The sequence below is a fragment of the Mus musculus genome, chromosome 7, assembly GCF_000001635.26.
Source record: "Mus musculus strain C57BL/6J chromosome 7, GRCm38.p6 C57BL/6J".
Lineage (NCBI taxonomy): Eukaryota > Metazoa > Chordata > Mammalia > Rodentia > Muridae > Mus > Mus musculus.
In genome coordinates, this window is record NC_000073.6 from 7,493,192 (window position 1) to 7,507,179 (window position 13,988).

The window sequence follows — 13,988 nt, forward strand, 5'->3', positions numbered from 1 at the left end:
ACAGATCTGCTGTGTGTATGTGTAAATATTGATATGTGTGTGCACATGCCAAAGTAGCACTTGCATTATTGAATTTAAGTGATTCCTGTAACAAATGATATGAAGAAGTTTGAATATGAGAGAAAATATAATGCTTATGTTTGAATAGCAGGAAATGTTAATGAAATAAGCCCTAAGAAGTATCCTCCTCTGGCAATAATTAATCAAAAGTTCTGGTTATTGTTCATGAGATGCACTAATTTTAGCACTGAAGGAAAAAATTATCTCTGTAGATACTTTGTGCTAAAAGATCCTTCATGATCCTCTTAATAGTGCATACTTAGCATTTTCTCATATATTTGTATTTTTTTGTCTTCTATATTAATCTTACAGAGAACATAGATTTTGCACCTAGCAGTCTCATGAGCTAATCCAGCAGATTAGAGGTTATATTCAGTTCTTCATGGGCTCCTATTGTGACTGAAATCTAATGTAAATGTAGTTTTACGATAGATTATTTATTTTGAAATTCTTGGGCAGAATTCTTGCAAATTGCAGTTATATTTTCTAAAGTATTTCTTTATGAAATATAATCTTCCATGAATTTGCAATAAGTCAAGATGAGGGTTAAGTCACAGGATATGTTGTTTGTTTTTGCAAGACTTTTTTTTAAGGATTTTTGTATCTACAACTAGTAAATTTGATAAGTAATATATTTTATATCTGCAGTTTCCTTTGAGTTGACTTCATCATCCCAGTGTGGACCAAGAGAAATCCATATTTGTAATATTTATCAGAGCAGCAAACACTCACTTGTCTCATTAGAAATTTCATTTTCAGGGCAGGGGCTGCAAACAAAACAGCAGGCTGCCATTCCCTCCTTCCAAAATCTTCTGAATCCAGGACTACATTCCGCACTGCACACAGAGGATGGCATCTGAGAAAAAATTAGACATATGCTGATAACGAGTTTCATATATTTCTTTTATGTTTTATATTAGCACTTTAAGATTTCAATAAGCTCATTTTTGCACACTATCTGATTGACATTTCCCTATGTCCATTATTTAGTGGCCAGATATGAATATTGGAAATGCATTGAGGAAATGTTGTATAGTTTCTAAGTGTCTAGTAATTCAGGAAAAACAGCTGATTTTTGAGCTGTGTGTAAAAACTACAGAAGTTTCAACCTGTTGCTTTTCAGTTAATTATGTTCAACTTGGTACTAAGTACTGTGAACAAACAGAGGAAACTTAGCAGATATTCTCTCAGCCAACACTAGCCTGTCCTCATCTTTGAAGATTTTCTTAATTGGTAATTGATATAGGAGTGCCCATCTCACTGTGGGCAGTTGGGCCAGTAAGTAGTCTTCTTTTAAGATCTATTCTTTAGTTCCAGTTTCCAGATATCCACACTTGTCTTTCTAGGACTATAGGCCATATCTCAAATCACACCTTCGTTCTCACTTTGCTGATTATCAAAGTTTGATTAAAGCAACAGAGAAGCAAGTTAGTATTTGAAATATTTGAAACAGGAAAAAACATGTCCTTAAGTCACAGATAACTATGGCATCAAATAAATTACTATTGCAAAGCATGAGAAACTGTATATAAAAAACAGTGGACTATGCAGACACTGGTTTAATATGGTTGGAAATGATATGTTAATGTGTAGTGACTTTGAATATGGAGTGTTCCATGACATCAAAATGCTCTACATTGGCTTCAAATGCTGGAAAAAGGCTAGATACAAATTAGATTGTTAAAATTTAATTGAAGATGTGAAGCATTCTTTCTATGTTTTTGGTTTTGTTGAAACAGGATCTTACCATGAAGTACACTAACATTACCAATGAAGGTGAAAGTATATTTTCTCTTTTCTCCCATCATTTTCTTTAAATGTATGTCAACCCTTTGTAATATTTGAAAGACTATTTTGAGTTAGAATAAGGAAAGTGGGCATACCTTTGTACTTTATGTTAATTTATTTTAAGGTAGTGTTTCCATATCACACATGGCTGGTTTGTACTCACAATATAGGGCTGACTGTCAAGAAACAGACAGAGATTTCCAGATTTCTGCGTCTAAAGTGTTTGGATAAAACATGAAACCACAAAAACAACCTGACATTATTTCTGATTTTCATGGATAATAACTTTCTCTTCATGTATTATAGTATTGTCATTAGTTTTGTGAAAGAAAATGTTTTATATCAATAAGTGTTCCTTCTGTTCTATCACTATTTTTGTTTCTTTATCTCTAAATGAATGTTGGACTTGGTTAAGAGCCATTTCTGAAGGTTTTTGTAAAATAATGTAATTCCATATTTTGTGGTGTACTACTTTTAATGGATCTACAGATATTGAACTATACTTGCATCCCTGGAATAAATTCTCCCTGGAGAAAGAGAATAGTGGAAGGGGAAAAATAAGAGAAGAATCAGGTATGAGAGGAGGTGGAAGATATGTACAAAGGTCAGGAAATTGAACAGAGGTGTGTAGCAACTAGGGACAGGGAACTGTTTGTAGCAACCAGAAAGTCCCAGATGCCAGGAAATCAAGAGCATTCCAGGACCTACAGCGATGATATTAGCTGAAATATCCCAGAATCAGGAAGGAGAATCGGTCGAGTCAATAGCCAGAGGTTAGGCATGGCCCCCAGTTGAGGGATAGGGCCACCCACACACCTACAAAATTTTAACTCAGAATTGTTCCTATATATTGGAAATAATGGGACAAAGAGAAGATCAGAGACTGAATTAAAGGCCACACACAGCCTGCCCCACCTGAAGATCCATCACAAATGCAGATACCAAACCCAGACACTATTGTGGATGGCAAGAAGTGCTTGTGGAAAAGAGACTGATACAGCTGTCTCCTAGGAGGCTCTGCCAGATCCTGACCAATACAGATGTGGATGCTCACAGTCAACCATTAGACTGAGCACAGGGACTCAATGGAGGTGTTAGGGGAAGGAATGAAGTAGTTAAAGCTTCCTATCTGTCATCAATGGAAGGGGAGTCCCTTGGTCCTGTGAAGGCTTGATTCCCCAGTGTAGAGGAATGCTTGGGTGCTGAAGCAGGAGTAGGTAGGTGGGTAGGGGAGCACCTTCACAGAAGCAGGGTAAGGGGGGATGTTATAGTGGATTTGCAGAGGGGAAACAGTGAAAGGGGACAAAATTTGAAATGTAAACAAATGAAATCTCCAATTTATAAAATTGAAAAAATCCACAAATACAAAATCACCATAAAAATGGGAGTATATTTCATGGGTAGCTTCTAGCCTAACACATAGTAGGTTCAATCTTCAACCCTAATAATGTAATAAACAACTGTAATATAAAAGCAGTTTTATTTAGTAAGGCTTTACATGTCATACTTCTATTAAGCTAAAGGCAGCTGGGCAGTGATGGTGCATGCCTTTAATTGAAGCTTTTGGGAAGAAGAGGCAGGCAGATTTCTGAGTTTATGGCCAGCATGGTCTACAGAGTGAGTTCCAGGACTGCCAGGACTATACAGAGAAATACTGTCTCAAAAATAGTAAAACAAAAAATCAAAACAAAATAAAACCCAAAACAGAAACCAAAAAACAAAGCAAAAGGCATTAATGTTTTTTAAGAGCCAAACAATAATCAGTTTATATGCTCTTATAAACATGTTAGTTTATAGTATTATGTTCAGACTATTGTCATGCTTATTGAAAATTGTTAACCTAATTTTACATCATGAATAGAGCTATAAAATACTAATTTTTATAACTTTCTTATTTAAACATGAATCTTAATGTATTCATTTGCTGACAATTAACATAGAAGTTTGTAACAAAAATCAAGATAACTATTCTTTAGAGCACCACTCTACTATAATGTGACCTTGAAGGGAAAAAGTCCAATAGGGAAGTAAAAATCAAGCATAAACCACCACTTAAGACGACCTGATGAAAACTTTGCGATGCTTCAGGTAGAGAAAGCTCAGAATAAGAGCTCACTCAGAATGTCTGGAGAAAGAATGTATGTCAAAAGATAATTCCCCATTCCTACATTCCTGTAGTAGGTCATGCAATTATGTTTTAAATGTGAGAAATAAAGAAAGATTTAGGATATACAACTTGAAAATTAACCCTGATAATAAAACTAGGTTTGTTTTTGTCTTTAGCCTCTTTTAAAAAGTATACCAGTTGAATGTTAGGAATATAATTGCATTTTTTTTTTACAAAAGCCCTACTATATATCAGTTACAAAGGTAAAAATAATATATATATATATATATATATATATATATATATATATATATATATATATATATATATATAAACTTGCTGTTTACTCACTGTTTCTCCATATAAAATATTTAAGTATACTGTGATAAATGAGGCTTATATGTCCATGCAGTGTGCCACATGGACACATATAAGGGATATCTAACTCTCATTTATGGTCAAGTAGTACTTCCTAAATATGTTATAAGAAGCACAACTCCAAAAATGATTATTTTCTGAGTGAATGATAGGAAGTTGACAAAAATCCAAAGTAGGGAAAAGAATGAGCAATCCAGGAGTATCAGTAGTTTTTGAGGAATATTTACTCAAATATATTAGCAAGCATAACTGAGAATTGATCTCATCCCAGAAACCTCAAAAATCCTGTCTACAATAGATGGAATAGTCAAGTGGAAACAATGAGTTGGTCTCATTTGGATCAAATGTCAATGTGATTGTATTATAACTCTTATGCTCCCAAGGCCTGAGGACATTCAGTTTACATAAGATTAATTTCCAGCTAGAGGAACAGCATTTGTGAGTCACAAAAATTTTCTTATTGTCCCTTGTATTTGGGAATTGTGTTATGTTTAATCAGTGATAAAAGAAGATACCAACAGAGTTTGACTACCAGATTTTTGTGTTTTGGCTGGCAAGGACAATCTATTTCAGGGTTTTTATGTAGAATTCTCATTGACATATAACTTGATTTTGTCCAAGGAATTCCGTTTGGAGTTTGACATTAATAGTTTATAGGAGCATCTTATTATGTTTATCACATGTAAATATGGAATAAATAACTGGCATTAATAATTCCATATGTTCTGATTATAGAATTTACAATTTAAAGTATAGTGTTCTTAGTACTAAACCTGGAATAAATATCACTGAATTGTCTATCACTAACTCATGCTTTACTCACTACTATTCATATGAGGTATGAGGTCAGATTTCCTGGTCTTTTCACCTAGCATCGTTTCATACAACTACTTACCATAATGTATATGCAAATTTTGTCCTATTATGATGGCTTAGATTTTGTTTAATCTTGTTTTATTTTAGTATTCTCCTATAGAATCCTGTTATTTTCTAATGAGTGACAGAAAGTGGATCTGATGGAAAAGGCAGTTGGGAAGTAAATAGGAATATTAACTAAGGTATATTTGCCAGCAAAGCTGACAGTTGGTCACATTCCAATAGAAGGGAGTGAAACTGTAATTAGGATATATTATGTGAGGATAACAATTTTTTTTCAAAAAATAAAACAATCACAATTTCAAAAAAATTCTCTCTGTTCTCAGAGAATGATCTTTCTGTTGTGTGTTGTGTTCTTTTGTTACGTGTTTTTGTCAAGTATTATTCCATACATATGTATCAAATTCTTGAATTACCTTTTTCCCCCTTATTAAACATTATCATGTTTTTCTCCAGTTTTTTAAGAAAGAAAAGTTCTTCTCTTGTATATGAATGTGTCTTCCTACCCTCTGCAGGCAACTTAGGAATGCCTTAAAAAATAAATCAGCCTCGTTGACCTTGATTTCATTTAGAGAACATTAACAAAATTGTTCAGTTATAACAGAAAATTATTTGTTGCTTTTGCTTAGTTGCTGTTTTTTCTGTATTTGAGGTGTGTTAATAGTCATTTGTTTGTTTGTTGCTCTAGTGCTGTCTATAGGCTCCTTTGACCTTCTGTTCATCTTACTTAAAAGTGTGAAGGGATTCTTCCATATTATTAAAAAGTGCTGTTCTTGAGAATATGAATTTCTATAGTTGTGTTCATTAGTGATTGTGGTGAGTGTCCTCTTATTACATGGGAAACAATTTTGGATACAATGACAAGAGTTAGCTATTATGACTGTTGTTATTTCATAACTTTAATATTAGACTCTATCATATGAATATCTGTTCCAGAGGTTTAATTAAGGGAGGAGATTACATTGTCAAAAGAGCAATTATATGAGGAAAAATATGTTAAAGGAAAGAATATCAAACAGTGGTGAAGAACAGTTTTTTATTTATTAAATGTCAGATAATGGTTCTGATATAACAAAGGTATATTTTATGCATGTTTGAAATATTCAAATTGGTAAAAATGTCAAAAATAAAAAAAATTATACAGGAGACTAGAAATTGGTTTCTGATGTGACATAATTGTTCATTTCAATATGTTGCCATGAATCCACTTGACACTGTTTACTGCTGTATATAACAAACCAGTAAGTTAGTATACACTCACCTTTCTACTTCCTGTGGCCACCTCAAGCATGTCTACATATAAGTGAAAGTTTCGACCATGTGAAAAATATGGGCTGAACTTTCCTAACTTCACCTTAATCCCAAGGTGTTGTGAGAGATTCTCAAAATGAAAAATGTCATAGTCTTCCTGCATTATTACTCTTTGTTTCATAATCACTTTGTCCCCAACAGGATTAGTGAAGTGGATCTTTCTAAGAAAGGAGTTTACCTAAAATACAAGCATTACCCTATTATGTATATAAAATTCTTTCAAGTCATAAAATGCATTCTGATTTTATAGCAAAGGCAACTATGTTTAAAGAAAGACAGAAAGAGAGAAATCACAACAAAGCAATTGGATAAATAAAATTATCATAATATTACAAGAATTTCAATTCTCTCAGTGAAGAATACCAAACACAGAAAAAAAGAAAAATCAAACACAGGTATGCAACACATACACATTAACACTGAGAGAGGCTCACATCTTTTCTAAGTCACGCATATAAAATACAGTTATATATTTATTTAAAAACAAATATACATACATGTTGAGAAACATGTGTAAATATTCAGGACCATAAAAGACAAACATATTCACTCAAAAAAAAAACACAGACATGAACTCACAAAAAAGAATACACTGGCACAATACAACCACACACACACACACACACACACACACACATACACACACACAAACACACACACACACACACACACACTGACATCAAACACTGGGAGAGGCATAAATATATAAGCACCAGCCATGAATAATATTGACACACAGAGAAATTTATACTCAAACCTAAATACAAAAAGGCAGGCAAAGTCCATGCCAAATACAAAGAAATAGGCAGACTCATACAGAGTAAAGCAGGTACAAATCTGTATAAGTACATATAAACACTCACAAAATACATACAATGTAAACAAAGAAACCTACTCTGACAAAACCACAAAGAAACATATGCACATATATGAACAAACACTTATAGAAAGAAATTCATACATAGAAAAAATTGTTGCTTACTTCCACTTTCATATAGACATAAACATGTATGTTGAAAGTATCAGAAAAATAAACACAGATACACAGAAAGAGTAGAAAATATACATATACACAGTGAGAAACATACATTCACACATATAAACATTTTTCTACAGACAGAACTAAATACCAACACTATTTCTTGTTTAGTTACTCTCAGAAAACACAGATGTTCTCCAGAGCCTATACCTTTGGCAGAATCACTGGAGACCACTCCTTAAAATGATTTCCATATGACTGAAAAATATAGATAAATAATCATCTTCTCATCACGGAGAAAATTAATGAGTAAGGACAGTTTATATCCAATATTGGAAGGGGTATGCTAATGGATATTCACATGCTCTGTATAAAACCACCCATTTTCATTTCTAGTCTATGAATTCTTTTTCCATTCACATTCATAATAATCTCTAGATTGCCTTTCTTTAAGGAAAAATATTCAGAAACCTATTATTTTGGAAAATATTTCCTATTTCTTTAAATCTGGGCATCTGAGAGACTCTAAACATTTCTGCAATTGAAAACACCATACCTCGCCCAATAGAAGAAACTTTACCTTCAAGCAGTGAGAACTGGCTCCTTTCCCATTGTCTACTGCCTGATTATCAACCTGCTGCAAATTCATCTCATGGAGTGCATGGGCTACGGCATACACAGCATTGTATATGTTATGACTACTCTCACTAAAGGCCATGTCAAATTTCTGTTCCATTAGCCAATCAAATGAGGCATTGGATGAATTGCTCTTCAGCATTTTACAGTTAGATGCTAAGGATTCATATTTAAAGTATTTCCACTCTGGCATTACTAGATATAAATCTTTGCTTCTGAGATGGAACCAAGTCTGTACAAAATTTTTAAAGCCAGAAATCCCACCATGGTGGGGTAGGAAAGTAAGTGATCCATAGAATGTGCCATGAGTTATGTCTCTCTTACTGGTAGGGAAATTCCATTGCTTTGTGGTGATCCATATTCTCCGTAAAACTGGAGGTTCCCACATTCTGAAGATCAAATCAATGAAATTGATTGTTTCCTCATAAATGATGATAACATTTGAGGATGACATCACAATTTGTTGGTAGTACATTTCAGTTTTTTGTTCTAATAAAATGTCATCAACAGAGATCATTTTCACAAAGGCAAAGCAAATTTCCTTGTTTCCACTCTGTTTTTTCAACTCTAAAAGAAATTGGTTTCCTTGATCATCATCTGGGATGAGAAGGCCAATCCAATTCCAGTTGAAGTAATGTATGAAGGAGACCATTGCCAATGCTAGAGATGTGTCCTTTGGGGCCATCTGATAGAGATAGGGATATTGTTCATCATCACTGAAGGTAGAATGGAAAGGTCCATAGGTAAGCTGAAGGATCTACAACACAGAGAGCACCATGAGGTGTAGTGCAATTTGTAATCATATTTACCTGCAAACTGTTGATTACCTGTGAAGTTTTATCTCTAATTCAAATGTGCAAACATTGGAAGCCTGGCACATCCACTTCTAATGGGAACAGCAAGCATAGCTGTTTGACAAGAAGTAAAAAATGTATTTGCATGTTATAATATCTTCCTTTCTATCTTTCAGTTTTAATCTTGATATCCATGTTTTCAATGTTTGAAGGGATTTTGATACTTTTACAATTTGGGGATATTTGATTAATATTTTTTTAAAGAAGGTGTTTATGCTATAATCCAGGATTCCTTCTATGATTGATCAGGAGAGTCCTGTACATAATACTGATTTAGCATTTTGAAGAGATATTCTTATATTGCCCTACTTGAAGGTAATATTGTACACTACAGTTTTGATTCACATAAAAATGCCAGAGATCTCTTATTTAGACTAAGGTTCTGAAATATTCTGGCAATGTCTGCCTCTGTGCCTCTTCATGAGACAGATAATAGGATCAAAGAAAGTGTAAAAATTTAAACAAGATTTGGCACCCTAAAAGTGTTAGCAGCAAATCAGATTAGAAAAAAACTCATACCCAGGTAATTATAGGGCAAAATAAATCAGACTATAAGTTGTACCTCTTGACGAAAATATACAGAAATAAAGTTAGTTTGGATGAAGTTATCTCCTATATCCAAAATGTCTTATAATGATGGATAAACAATAGTGCAGAAAAATATGAAAGGATTATGTATCAGCTCCACATAACCCCTATTTCTTAGAGAAGTTCACTTGTGAAGTTCTAATCTTGTATTTTATGGCATGGAAACAACAGAAAATAAAAAAAAACCACTATATAAGACATAGCAATAAATTTCACAGAGATATAGAATTATTATATTATTGAAGAAAAGGACTTACTATATCTACAACACTATGGGCCTGAATTCTTTGCCAGAGATCTAATGCCAATTTAAATTCTGACTCTAAATAGTTATACACTCACAGGTAGTCAAATGGCGAACTCCACATACTGGATTGGAGTTTTTCATCCTTTCTCGTTGCTAAAATGTCATGAGTAGCCAGGCTAAGAATGGTATTTCAAGCCTTTGCAAAAAAAAAAAAACTCCAGATATTTAAATGCTGGGTTATAGAGACATGTTGATAAAATTTATTTCTGTTTCTTCACAGTTTATCTCTGATGACGAAATTTATATCACTACCATGATTGTAAATAATAATGCTGTTATTTCAGTTTACCAATGATAATGTAAAATTGTGACCAAGAGAAGATCACACCTATCTGGGGACAGAAATAATATGCTCTATATCTTGGAACAGCACGAACAAATCTCTGCTTGCTGAGCTTGGTATAAATAATGAAACACTCTGACTGATAGTCAGTCAAGGCTGTAAGATTCTCTCTTCCACCATGCCCGACTTAATTCTACATGGCCTTCTCTATTCCTCCTTGAAGGTATCTGTCAACTTCTGGTGGTAGTCCCTAGTTGAAAGCCTATCATATTTCTGAATAGTAAGTATCCTGGAACTACCTAGATTGACATAACCATAAGTCCAACCACATCCATTAACTTTCTTAATAGCTATCAAAGTCCCCAAAGAGACATGATGTTAAGAATTACTGGACGATGATAACTCACACGTGGAGATAAGAAGCTGTCCAGGAAGTTCCAGAAACTTAAAGATACCTCCCAATTGGGTCCTGTAAGCAGAAACGAACACATACTCTCTTCATTACAGAAATAGTTTGGGATAGGGCTTTGTTTTTTTTTAATGTAATAAATATGGTGTAGGTATTCCAGTTTTTCCATCACAACGGCCCAAAGTGTATCTTATGATCAAAGACATATTTGGTAAAAGATCAGGATTCCTGTTGATTTCATCCATTGAAAAGACCAATGCCAAAGCATATTTGTGGTTTTTAGTTGTTTTTCTGTAAAAGAGTACAGTGTTTATTATGGACAGATGATTATACGTGAATATTTGTAGTCAGTGGAAGTTCTATGCTATACTGGAAATTTCTGCATCTGACATCTAAAGACTGGAACAAATGACTTTGTTGTGAGATTGGATTGACAGAAGAACCTGGAATATAGAAAGCACTTTAAAAGTTCATGATGTTGTTGGTCCCATAAATAAGAGATGGTATTGACCTCATCCACAGAGATAATTTCCATTTTTGTTTTTGAGTGCTTGATCAGAAGGTAAAGAGAAAACCACAGATATTGACAAAACAGTAATTTTGATCATGTCTTCGTTTTGAAATTATTGAGCAATATAAAAAACTTGTTATTTGAGCCACTGAGTTTATATTTTCTTGTGAAATTAACTGAATTTGTTAAGGAAGTAAAAACATGATTTATCAATGCCTAATGGTCTTTCTCCAGCAACATTTGATTCCTGTACTTACAATTACTTATAATTAGTGGTCAAAATTCTTGATGTGTCCCCTCATATCTATACTCATCTTGTTATTTTTTTCAATCTTAATGGAAAGAAAATCTTTTAGAAAGATTTATTTTAAATAAATTCAAAAATCAAATATGAATTTGGTAATTGATACATGTCAATGATTAAGGTTGTATATATTTGAGCAAGGATTATTTAGGTTATAAGATTGCAATACATCTAAATGTTTTATAAGATACCGTGCTGTAGACTACCCTCAGTTCAAACGCACAGGTATGTAGTAGACCAAGGTATTTAGTGCAGAGATTAAGGGCTTGTCCCACCACCAATGTATCTTCCTACTACTTTTTATTTACAAAATAATTGATGTATTCACTCTGAGTACTTCATTCAGTATAAATTAATTTATAGGAAATATATTTGACAACCTTTCCAGGTACAGTAAAACAATACTAGCATCCTATTGAGAACTAGGAAAATAAGGAATTTGCAGTATAATTTGTATATGCCAGTATTATATGCTTATAAAATGAAGAGATTTTGTTGTAAATTTCTAGAATATGTTCTTTTTTGTTAAAAGAAAAAAAGTGGGCCACTAGGCAATGGGAATGAAATAATACCATGTTGAGATTGTTGATGTTTATGTAGAGAAAAATGTTTCCTTTTTCATCCTTGTCATTTCATATAATCTTATGAATAAACACTAAATATGCACCTACATATTTAATGAATGAAATGAAGTAAATTCAATTAGGCTTTCACTAAAAATTATACAACTATTGTGTTTTCATTCTATAACCAATAAAATGGGTCATGTTTGAATATTCTTTATTACCACACACACACACAAAATCTCAATTAAAATTTTACTAATATAGAAAAGGAATTTGAGACTAGACATTGTACAATTCTCAAACTACTTCCTACAAATAAACTTTAGGAAACATCAGTTACTTAAGCTGTCTGTGTAGCCTAGTAGTCTAAAGGGCTGTGTATTAATGAAATGATCAGCAATCCACAAAAAATGGGTATTGATACAACATTGAGAACATGTGTACTAATATTTACTAAAATTATTGAAAGAAGTTTCACAAGATTTAAATGTTTTAAAAGGGTCAGAAATTAGCCAACTTAGACATGAAAATAGAGAAGATATTTCCCTTAATGACAAAAAAAAAAAAAAAAAAAAAAAAAAAAAAAAAAAAACCTAATAGAAAGCTCCCGGTATTACTGTTCTCAAATGTTCCAACTATCCCACAATACAACTGTCACCCATGCCAGTGACAAGGGACATAAGCAGTAACCACTGTTATTGATACTCTGACTATTCAAAGAGTGTAATCATATCACTGGATTCCATATGTTCCAGGTATGGTTTATTCTAATGAGAGAGTCCTGAGCTGAACTTTATCAAACATAAAAGCCAGTAATTTTGCATGAACAGTGTGAAGCATGAAGCCACAGTGCTTTTATATTTTATCTTTTAAAACAATTTGCTGTCTTAACTCCCAATGAGGTAAATATTCCTTGCTCATATACATACAAAATAATCAATCCAGGCATTGATACGAAATAGGAATTTCTGAGTGTAAAGATCTCTTTCTAAACCTGATGAAGCTTTCAAAATCAATAAGTGACCACACACAATAAATTTGAGAGAGTAAGTTTGTATGTATGTAAAGTTTTTGACAACTATATGTACCACAAATATTACTGGAACCAGCATCAGCATATGCTCTAGGAGCAACACACTTATGGAAAGACTGTCAGCACAGTTCATGAGCATTTATTTACATTAACTTGAGATAAAACATAATGCAATATTACAGGATCAATGTCAATGCCATCACTGTCTAGAGTGCAATATAAACTGTCAAAAGGCAGGCTATATGTTAAGGATCAATGTAGATATTCCTTTATTCCTAAGCTTCCAACCTTTAAATCAGAAGCCACCTGAAAGAAAACCAAAACCTGAACTGGATTCATTAAAAGGAGAAAATAGGATCGAAAATGTAAAGGAATTAAGGTTGGTTCTTGGTGTTCAGACTTAGCAACAGGACAGAAGTCTAAAGAATTTGACTAATATCCTCGGAGCACTCAAGAAGTACTGAAGTTGTCATTTCAATTTGAAACTCAAATTTACTTACAGGAAATTCAGAGTCTTGTTGAAATAATCTTTCTCAATAGGTTTCTGAACTGCTGCCAGGATGAAAGCACAAGTTAATCCCAAATATTCATCCTGAATTTCATTCAAATTTATTCTCCAAAAGCACCTGGGATCAATAAAGTTGGCTATGAAAAGTGGAATGTTAAGGAAGAAGAAGACTCCCATCAAAGTTAACATATTTTTCCTGCGTTAAATCTGGGCAGTGTAGATTGTGATGAGCCATGCATATCAGCACATCAAATTTCTGCTTGCATTTATTTCTTTGTGCAAAGGTGAGGTTTATTGCATATTCATGACTCATTCTATTTTCAGGTTTCTCCTCAGCCCTGGAAGAAACTTAAATACTTTCTTCCCTGGGGCTCTGCAACTGGTGTCCACAGCCCATTTAATAAACACATGTAGGTAAATAATTAGGAGGATAATTCATTCTCAGTCTCCATGATATCATTCATGTTTGTGAATCTGTGGAAGGAAACCC

At 33.3% G+C, this 13,988-nt stretch overlaps 1 pseudogene; it reads right to left on the minus strand.

Moving 5' to 3' along the window:
- On the minus strand, positions 791–13,721 carry Gm3563 (predicted gene 3563; annotated as a pseudogene).